The 9,395-nt window shown below is 59.4% G+C and overlaps 1 protein-coding gene across 7 annotated transcripts in view; it reads left to right on the top strand.

Annotated features, from left to right (window-relative positions):
- The first annotated feature begins 5,634 nt into the window (after positions 1-5,634).
- DISP3 (dispatched RND transporter family member 3) overlaps positions 5,635-9,395 on the top strand; it is a 57,694-nt gene continuing 53,933 nt past the window's right edge. For 2 of the 7 annotated variants that reach the window (XR_016210265.1, XM_089299314.1), the window contains exon 1: positions 5,635-6,030. The gene's annotated coding sequence lies outside the window, so the exon portion shown is untranslated. The remainder of the gene's footprint in view (positions 6,031-9,395) is intronic. The other 5 variants (XR_016210264.1, XR_016210263.1, XM_070077053.2 and 2 more) reach the window with 4 other exon arrangements.

The following is a 9,395-nucleotide window of genomic DNA, read 5'->3' as shown; positions in this document are numbered from 1 at the left end:
TGGAAATGGGGACAATAAGAGGACTCACCTTGTGGGTGGCTGTGGGTTTGGATGAAGTAATGCATATACTGGCTGGCCATCAGTAAGAGCAGCCAGTAATTATTGCTGCTGATGTTGTTAGTAACACTGCTTGCTGCCTAAGAGACATTTTAACTGCAAGGACACTGACGATCTGCCTACCATCCCTTCCTTTCAGCCCAGGGGCCGTGGCCTTGGAGTTGTTAGCACAGAGCATTCTGTGCCTGGCCACATTGTAAGTGCCAGCCGAGGAGCTGGCACCAGGGCAGTCCCTCAGAGACGCACCAATTCCTGACTGGGAAAATGCCAGGAAAGCTCTTTCTTGCTGTTACTACAAAGCCTCAGCTGGGGCCTGGTGGTCAGGGTTAAAGTTGACCCAGCTCCTGGCGCCAGTGGGCCAGCCAGGCTGACTGGGGCGGGGGAAGGAGCTGGCCCACTTGTGCCAGGAAGCCGAAGCCAGGGGACAAAGGGACAGGACAGGGTGGGGGAGAAGGAGCAAGGACTCTGTGCTGAGTCATGAAGAGTTCATCTGCCAGCAGGTGCACCAGGAGCCTTGGGTATACCTGGGGGAATGTTGGGGGAAACAAGACCACTACTCTCTAGGCTTAGGAAGCCCCACCAGGAACTCAAACATCAGTGTAACTGGGCTATTTCTCAACCTTGGTCTTGCTCAACACCACTCACCCCCAGCGCCACCTCCGAGGAGTCCACTCAGTGGCAGAGTCCACTCCCCACATCCCTCTGCCCTCACCACAACCTGGCAGGCACTGGCTGCTGTCCGTGGTCCTGAAGCTCCACCATGTCAGCATCTGTGCTGGGGGAATGCCCTGGCCTCTCCCAGGAGTTCTGAACCAGGGGGGTGATTTTTATTTCCTGTCTGGATAAAAGGTATGTGGCTGCTTTTACTGCTGCAGAACCAACAGATCTGTGACTGACTTAACTCTTTAGGTTCCTGGATTCAGGTTTGGTTTGGTTTTGCCAGTCCATCATGTTTTCTTGGGCAGCCATTTACCCCTGAAGAACTGGGGAGTTTGTAGCCCCCTCCCCAGCCTGCTGCCCATTCTGGACTCATTCTGCTCTCCCAGGCTGTCCTGCAAGAGCCCAGCCAGAGGACTCTGGGGCAAATTTTGACTCATGGCCTCATTTGTATGTGGGATTGAGAAACCAGAGACGGAGGCGCACTGAGCCCACAGAATAAGTTATCTCAACTGCCCGCACCCAGGCCTCCTAACTGCTCATCTGTATCATTTTCATCACACCACACCCCTCTGGGGGTCATGAAATCTCCTCCCAGAGATTTTCCTGGAACACAAGCACCATCGTTGCTGTCCAGTGCTCTCTGGAGCCCTCACTGTACAACAATGTGCTTCTGCATAGCACATCTCAGAGTCCTCCATGGGAAGGCAGCCCCACCATTCCCAGCTCACAGCTAAGGACATGAGCCCAGAGATTTGAAGTGATTTTCCCAGTGCCACAAAGCTAGTACGTGACTGAACTGGGATTAAAACTGGAATTTGGGACATTTCCAACCTCCCCCTCTCAAGCCAGTCCTAATGAGAAGAATTCTCAAGCATCTCCCAAAAACTCTATCTCTGGAGGTTATGGTTCCTCCCCCACAAGGGGACAGCCTGTGGTTAATGCCACACTGTCCACATCCTTGGCAGGGTCCTGCACTTCCCCGGCAGGGCCTTGGCCCTGTTGTGTGCGGTGCCCCCTCTGGGTCTAACCCTGCACTGACTTTCACTCTCAGCAATATTTGGTCTTCCCCGGATTCTGGGGTCAGAGCAGAGGCCCCTGGAAGCACTGGTGGAAGGATCGGGGCCTGTCCTGTTGGGAGAGGCTTCTGCAGCAGCGTGAATATTGATGAAGCTGTAATTGGCTCCCTCTTTCAGAGCCAGGGTGTCTGCAGGCCCAGGCGCTGGGGCTAATTGTTGCAGGCAATTAATAACTTGGATTGTCTTCACTCTGGCGCAGGCTGCCTGCTTCCTTGGAGGAGGCAGGCAAGGCTGGGAAAGGAGTGCTAGGCCAGCTGCTAGCAGAATTCTGGGGGAGGCAGGTGGGGAGGGCAGCCATCTGTTCAGCCTCCCCCAGGTCCTCTCTGCTGCACCCCTACCCCAGCCTGGCCCCATCACTGCCCCCCAGACCTTCATCCTCTTGAATTATTGGTCCTTCCGTCCTCTTCTCCCGCAAGCTCGCACTCACCTCTGACCTGGATACGGCATTTCAGGAGAAGCCCAATGCCAGCTCTTCCATGGACTTGCCATGTGAGCTCGAGCTGTGAACACATGCACTGTGAACTTGGGCAAGTTTCCTAAACTCTTTTGCATCCATGACGTCACATGAATACAATCAAACTCCCCCCCAGATCACAGAAACTGTGTTGATCATCCTATCACATGGCTCTCTGGCTATATATAACTATACGTAGACTGAATCATCAGCTAACTCTAATTCTGGAAAGATAGTGGCAAACATCTTACAGGCAGAGGTCACAACCGCTCCCATTGTGCAGGTGAGAGATTCAAGTCCTAGAAAGATGAAGTGACTTGCCCAAGGTCATCCAGCTAATAAAAGACATCTGTAAATGTCACCCCTCACTCCCAGCTCACCTGACTGCCCAGTGGCTTCCTGGATAAGGTGGGATTGGGCGTGGGGCATCAGGAGTTTGATGTGGAGGGTTAGTGACTGAAGAAGGAATCACGTGTAAATGTATTTGTTCTATTCCTTGGTGCTGGGACAATGTCTTAATCTGGTGTCTTTTTAAAGATAAACACTGCCAACCCTTCCCATATGCTCAGTCCTCAGCTGCTCAGCCATCTGTTGGATTTGATATGCACACAACTCCCCTTGCCCCCCACCATCACCACCAGGAGTGGGGCTGAGAAGGGAGAGGTGTTAGGGTCAGCTCTGGCCCAGCACGGGGTGAGAATATGAAGAAGACAGTGCTAATAGTTATTCAGGGCATAGTCACGCTCAAGGCAGTTTCTGCAGAGATCGCCTCATTTAATTTAACGCTCTTTATAGCTGCTACTTTGAGATAATTACTTCTGCTGCCCCATTTTACAGACAAGACGACTGGGACTCAGCAAGGTGGAGTGACTTTCCCAAGGTCACACAGCTGGTAGCGGGTGGAACTGACATATGGCTTTCCTGGGGAGCATGGGATCCGAGCCCGAGCCCAGAGGCCCTCCTCAGACCTAGTTGGAGAGAAATAAGAGTAGAAATAAAGGACTGGGAACTAAGGACAGAGCAGCCCTTTATAGCGCAAACCCCTTACAAAAGAAGGCTTTTCAATTAGTTTTGAAGACCGAGTATAAGGAAGCAGCTTATCAGCACCAAGAGGCATTTAAATCAGACCCAGGACGGACTGCCACTGGATACCACCGGATGCAGGAGCCCGAGGGGATGCACAGCCTCTGTCTCCACCACCTTCCCGCAGAGCACCAGTTGGCCATTGGAGCCATCTCTGACACAGCCCTGGAGGCAGGGAGGCGCCCTGAGGTGGGGATGGTGGGCGGTGGTCTCTGAGCCCAGCATTCCCAGGTTCCAGAGACAGCTTCCTGCTGGCAGATTGGGCAGGGAGGGGAGGGGAGCTCTGGGCTGAGCCCCCAGAGGAGGAGCCTCATGACTTTCCACACCCGCGCCAGCTCCTGCCGCCACCACCGGCTCCCCTTTATGGCAGGCATATTTCAAAGGCCCGGTTCCATTTGCATTTTTAAAACCCCGCTGATGGTTGGGGAAAATTGCATCCTTCTAGTGTTCCTGGGTACCACACTCCACACCTCCACCCCCCCACCCCAAGCAACAAGCCACAAGCCTCTGCCTCTGCACCCTCCCTTGGCAGAAGACCCCCACCCCAGCAAGGACAGAGCAAGCTCAGCCCCTCTGGCAGTCACGTGGAGTCCAGGGAGACCAGCGAGGCTCTGAGGAGGGTGTGGCCGAGGTGGTCACGGGGTGGCCAGTTGGGCAGCATGAAGCTTCAGTATTTTTGAAGGTGATGAGAGTTTTATTGGGACCCTTGTCACATCCACTAGCAACATTTCCCAGGGGAGCGGGCTGTCTCCCCACGCATGGACTGAGGGTGGCACAGCAGCAGGGGACACACCCAGGGGTGCTCCAGGGAGTTTCCCGGCTGAGGGCAGCAGGGCAGAACTTCGGAGGAGGCTCCCAGGAGCAGCCTTCAAACAAATGGAAAAGAATGAAGCCATTCACTGAGCAAAGCGATGCAGCGGCTGGGGAACACCCTTTGTGTCTCCCCAGGAAATGAGTCTTCCTTGTTCTCCCCCCTCCCACCCTCTCCACGCCCCCCATTCTCTGCCTTCCCTCTTGGGCACGGCAGAGACCCCTGGAGGTTTACAACACAGTGCCGGGCTGGCTCCTCTGCACTCATGTCAGCAATGGCTCTGATCTTAGGGCGGCCACAGGCACAACCTCCATTCCCCAAGGCGGGCAGGGGGTGTCTCCTGCCTCTCTCTCTCCCCACCCATTCATGCCAGGAGCTGCCCCAACCCTAATGTCTCCAAGGCCAGATGCAGCCACCGGGTGTCCTCTAGGCAACTCAGCCAGCCTGGCAATGGCTCCCTCGACACCCTGAGCATGTGGGGAGTGAGTGCCAGGGCAGGGACACGGGCTCGGGCCATTTGCTTCTGCACAGATGAGTTCTCAGGCAGCCAGGGTCGTAAATACCAATGTGTCCAGCTGGCAGCCAGCCAGCAGGTCCAGCTCCCAGGGACTGCAGAGACAAAGCAGGGGATTCAGCACCCTGAAGTTAGCTGTGCCCTCAGCTCCATTTTCTCTTTTAAAAATAAGGATAGGATATAGGCTGCCATGGGTTGGGCACCTGTGGGTCTGGTGTGGGGCCTGGCATTCTTCTCTCTCCCCTAAGCGGGAAGCTTCCTGAAGACAGAGGCTGCGTCTTCCCCACTCCCTCCCCATCTTCCTGGTCCCACATCAGCCCAGACTCTGGTCATGTGAGATAAACTCCAGGACAGTAATGGCTGTGGCCTTGCTTCTTTCCACATCCCATCCATAGCATCCTTTGATCCTGCAGCGGGGGGCTGGCAGCTGGTCCCCTTCTGTCTCCGTAGGTCCCCGATCCCCGGTGGAGAGACATGGGCCAGGGCACTGCCCTTGGCTCCTAGCCCCCTCCCCCTTTGCGCCCTCTGGCCAGAGGTGTCAGGCAGCCCTTTTGCTAGAGCTGGAGGCATGCCCAGTCCCAGGGGCTGGCGTGGTTCCGGACTCTGGTGCCAAAGAGGTGAATGGAGAGGGAGGGAGGAAGGAAGGGACGGCGCCAGGAACCTGGGTTTGGCAGCTCCCTCCGGAGGGCACCCGGGGATGCCCCGGAGTGTCCGCAGCTTGGTGACCCTCCAAGGTGGAGCCCTGGCACCGCTGGCTAGAGGCGTGGGGAACCCAGGAAACTTGGGGGCGGGGCAGGGGCCTGCCCAGGGCCATTTGCAGCGGCGGGAACTGACCCCCAGGGGTCGCTGTGCAGCGCGCCGCCCCCGCCCCCCGGCTCCCGGACCTCGGCTGTACCACCGCGCGCCGCCCGCAGGGGGAGCGACGGCCACGGCGGCGCCTGGCGGCGGGCTCCGGACACGGCAGTGCGAGGCGCGGCGCGGCGCGGGTACTCGCCGGCCGCTGACGCAAGGCGCGGTGGCGCAGAGGCAGCAGGCGCCAGCGGCTGGGGGACTGCGCGACTCCAGAGCCTGCTCCGCACACCCCCGCGGCCCGTGGTAGGAGCCGGGACCCAAACAAAGGCGGGCGGCGAATAAAAGGCGGCGGCGGCTGAGTGCTCGGCTGGAGCGCTGGGGACGGGGATCGACGCGGAGCAGTCCGCGCTCGGTGCGCCCCGGAGCGGACCGCGGACCGCCGGTCTCCTGCGACTCGGAGAAGCTTCCCCTGCGACCCTCGCGAGTCGACGACCCTGAGCGGCGGGGTGGCTACGGACCCCCGCCCCTCCGGTGCGTCCCCTCGGGCGCCCGCGGCTTAGCGCAGCCGGTGCGGCCGGCCGAGGTGAGTGCGACGGTCGCCGGGCGCGTCGCGAACCGGTCTGGGGGAGGCACTGCTCTAGATGGGCAAGTTCTCAGCGCCACCCGGACTCGGCCTGCGCGGGGTCGGGCGTGAAGTTCGCTTGCCAGACGGCCCAGGGTGCGGGCCTCCGAGCCTCCGGGAAAGTCGTCCGGTGCGGGGGCAGAGCCCAGAGCTGGTCCCCAGCTCCGGGCCCCAGTTTCGCATCGGCTCCCCGCAGGGCTGGAGCAGCCTCGGTCTGCCCGGGTGAGTTTGATGTCCAGGAATGGCGAGGCCTCCGAGCCCCAGGACCCTGCCTGTCCCCACGGGTGGACTTCTGGTTCTGTAAAAGTTGCGCGTGGGTCTGAGGTCGCCCCCCAGGTCGGGCTCTGCCGGGCTAGGGCGGAGGGGGGGGGCCGGGGGAGATTCACGACCCCCTCTCTGTCCGATACCCACCCCGCGCCCCCAGCTGAGCGCACTCAGGCCCTTGGCGGGACGTCCGGGGCCATTGAACCCGGCTGCAGGTTCGGCAGGGCGCGTGGGGTCCTGGGGCCGGCCGGGCATATGATGCAAGCCAAGCGCGAGGGTCCCCGGGCTCTGCGGAGGACGCGACCGCTGTTGGAGTGGGGTGGGCATCGAGGCAGGCATGGCGCTAAGGGTCGGGAAGACGGTGGTGCGCAGCGCCGAGTGCCGTGAGCCAGTCCCGCCGTCGGGAGAACTTTTCCCAACTCCCCGGGGAGGCCCGCAGCTGGGCTGGGAAGGCGCCTCCTTGGGGGCCTGCTGTCGTCGGCCCCCTGCCCTCCACGGCGGGCTCCAGCTCCCTACGATCCCGCCTAGGGCTGGGCGCAGGTCCCCGCCGGGTCACGCCCGGCTCAGCACCGCGGACAGCGCCCGGAGGTGGCCTGGGATGCCTAACTCCCTGCGGGCGCCTGGGGACCCGCACAGGCACTCACACCCGTTCGCGCGCCAGCAGGGCGCACCGTCCCCTCCGCAGGTGCACAGCCGCCCACAGTCCACATGCAGACCCAAGATTCACACACACTGAAGGGAAGGATCTCCCTACAAGCACTGCTGTGTGGCCCAGGGCAGTGTCTCCCACCTGCAGCCTGGGCTGCTGCCTCTGCACATACTGACTAAGCTGCGGACTCACAGAGAGACTGCCGGCTCCTCAGACCCGTGCCAGTGACTCACTGAGGCGCCAGGCTTCTGGGCACAGACGCAGCCCCGCTGCCACCGCACACAGACACACACACTCCCGTCATTCTCCTCCCACCCCCAGCCCTCTCCTGCTCCTGTGGAGAAGCGGCCCGAGGCAGAGCAAGCCTCTGAAACACCCCCTGGCCCAGTCACCTGCCAAAGGGAGCAGGAGGTGGTGACTCGGTGGCCGCCCTGGGCAGAAGCCCAGCCCAGCGGACGCCTTTCTGGTTTTAACCTCAGGGTCCATGTCGCCCACTCCCCTTCCTCAGACCTTGCTCCAGACACCTCTTTCCCGGCCAGGGGCCACATTCCCAGCTGGCGGGGTCAGTGTCCCTGCTGTGTTGCCTCCCCAGGCTTGTCCTCCAGCACCTCCCTCTATTCAGTCTTGATCTGCCCAGCTGTCCACCTGCGGCCTGGACCTGACCCAGTCTCTGCTCGGGGGAGCCGACTTCGTTCTCCCAGCCTTGCCTCCTCGGCTGCGGGCCCCTGACCCCTTGCTTCAGCAACTGCCTCCCTGCTCCAGAGCCTCCACGATCTTCCCCAGGGGGCCAGGAACCTGGGGGTGCAGGGTCTGCACAAGCCCCGACCCTTGGAGCTTTGGAGGACCTGATGCCTATGCACTGCCTGCCCTTTCACACCTCTCCTGCTATTCCCAGCGCCTTCATAAATTCGGTGCAAAGAGACAGGGCCTCAGCAAGATGTTGTGGACAGAGCACTAGACCAGAAGTGGGGAGGCTAGATTCTAGTCTCAGTTTGACCACAGGCTCCCAGAGTCCCTTGGGCTAATCGCTTCCGTCTCTGAGCCTCGGGCTTCCCATCTATAAAAGGACAGAGCTGGGGCCAGGGCTGTGGTGTAGGGAGTAGAGCCACCGTCTGCAGCAGTGATGGCGTCCCCTATGGGTGCCAATTCACGTCTCGGCTGCTCAACTTCGCATCCAGCGCCCTGCTAATACATCTGGGAAAGCGGCAGAGGATGGCCCAAGTGCTTGGGCCCCTGCATCCATATGGGAGACCCGGACAGAGTTCCAGGTTCCTGGCTGTAGCCTAGCCCAGCCCTAGGAGTTACAACCATTTGGGGAGTGAACCAGCAACTGGAAGATATCTCTCTCCCTCTCTCTCTGTAAATATCTATCTGTCTCTGTTTTCCTCTATCTCTCTGTAACTCTGCCTTTCAAATAAAATTTAAAAAAATTTTTAAAAAGGACAGGAGTAGCTGGGGCCACCTTCAGGTCCCCTTCTTGCCCTAATTAGTTGAAATATTGACTCTCTACTGAGTCTCCTGGGTTGGGGGGAGGGGGCAGAAAACCGCAGTTCTAACCCCAGAGGTTGTGATACCTTTGCCTCTCCTTAGAGCATCCGTCACGGGAAAGCCATCCTGTCTGTCCCCTGAGTGAGAGATGTGCACGTGATTTCCTTCATAGGACTGTACATGCAAGTCGTTTGCTGGCTTAAGGTCAGACCACTGAAGTACAGTCTCCATGGGGGTTGGCGCTGGCTCAGTCATCAACTGAAGTTGTCTGCGTGAAGCGCCAGTTCTTGCTGGTAGAAGCTTCGTGAGTGAATGAAGAGTAGAGGCTTAAACCTGGATCTCCTGATCCGCAGATCCTTGGCATTACGGTTTCTCTGATGTTTTACACCTGCTGCCCATATCCGCATTAGCCCTGGGTGCACCTGCCATCCAAAGGCACCTGGGACTGAGTTAAGGTCCTTCCCCCAAGAGACAGACCCCGGGCTGGTTGTAAATGACCAGCCCACAGTAGAGGGGCTTGGCAATCCGTCTCAAGCCCCTATGGCTGAACTGGGTAGACTGCCTGTGAGCAATCAGTTGCTAGCCGGCTTCTGTGGCTGCGGAGGGGGAGGGGAGGGGAGGGGGGAGGGGGGAGGGGAGAAGGAGACAGCGATCACCAGCACAGCCTCTTCTTCCAGCCCCCGGAGCTGGGGCCAGCAAAAGCAGTCCTCCAAGTGAGGTGCTGAAGATGAGGTGGCTGCCCTGGCATAGGCAGCGAGCTCACTGTGGGTCGGGAAAGCAGGCACCCAGAAACGGCGGCCGTGGCAGGTTTGCTACCGATCCTGCTGGTGCCGTTAATGATCTTAGCCTTCTTTTACTGGGAAGCTAAGATCAGCCCCTTGGGTTCCATTCACCCTCTTTGAAATTGTTTCCCTACTCGAACCCC

This window comes from Oryctolagus cuniculus, chromosome 7 (assembly GCF_051225735.1).
Source record: "Oryctolagus cuniculus isolate XC-2025 breed Fujian yellow rabbit chromosome 7, ASM5122573v1, whole genome shotgun sequence".
NCBI lineage: Eukaryota > Metazoa > Chordata > Mammalia > Lagomorpha > Leporidae > Oryctolagus > Oryctolagus cuniculus.
Note: the sequence above shows the minus strand (reverse complement) of the source record. Positions and strands in the feature narration are given on the sequence as shown.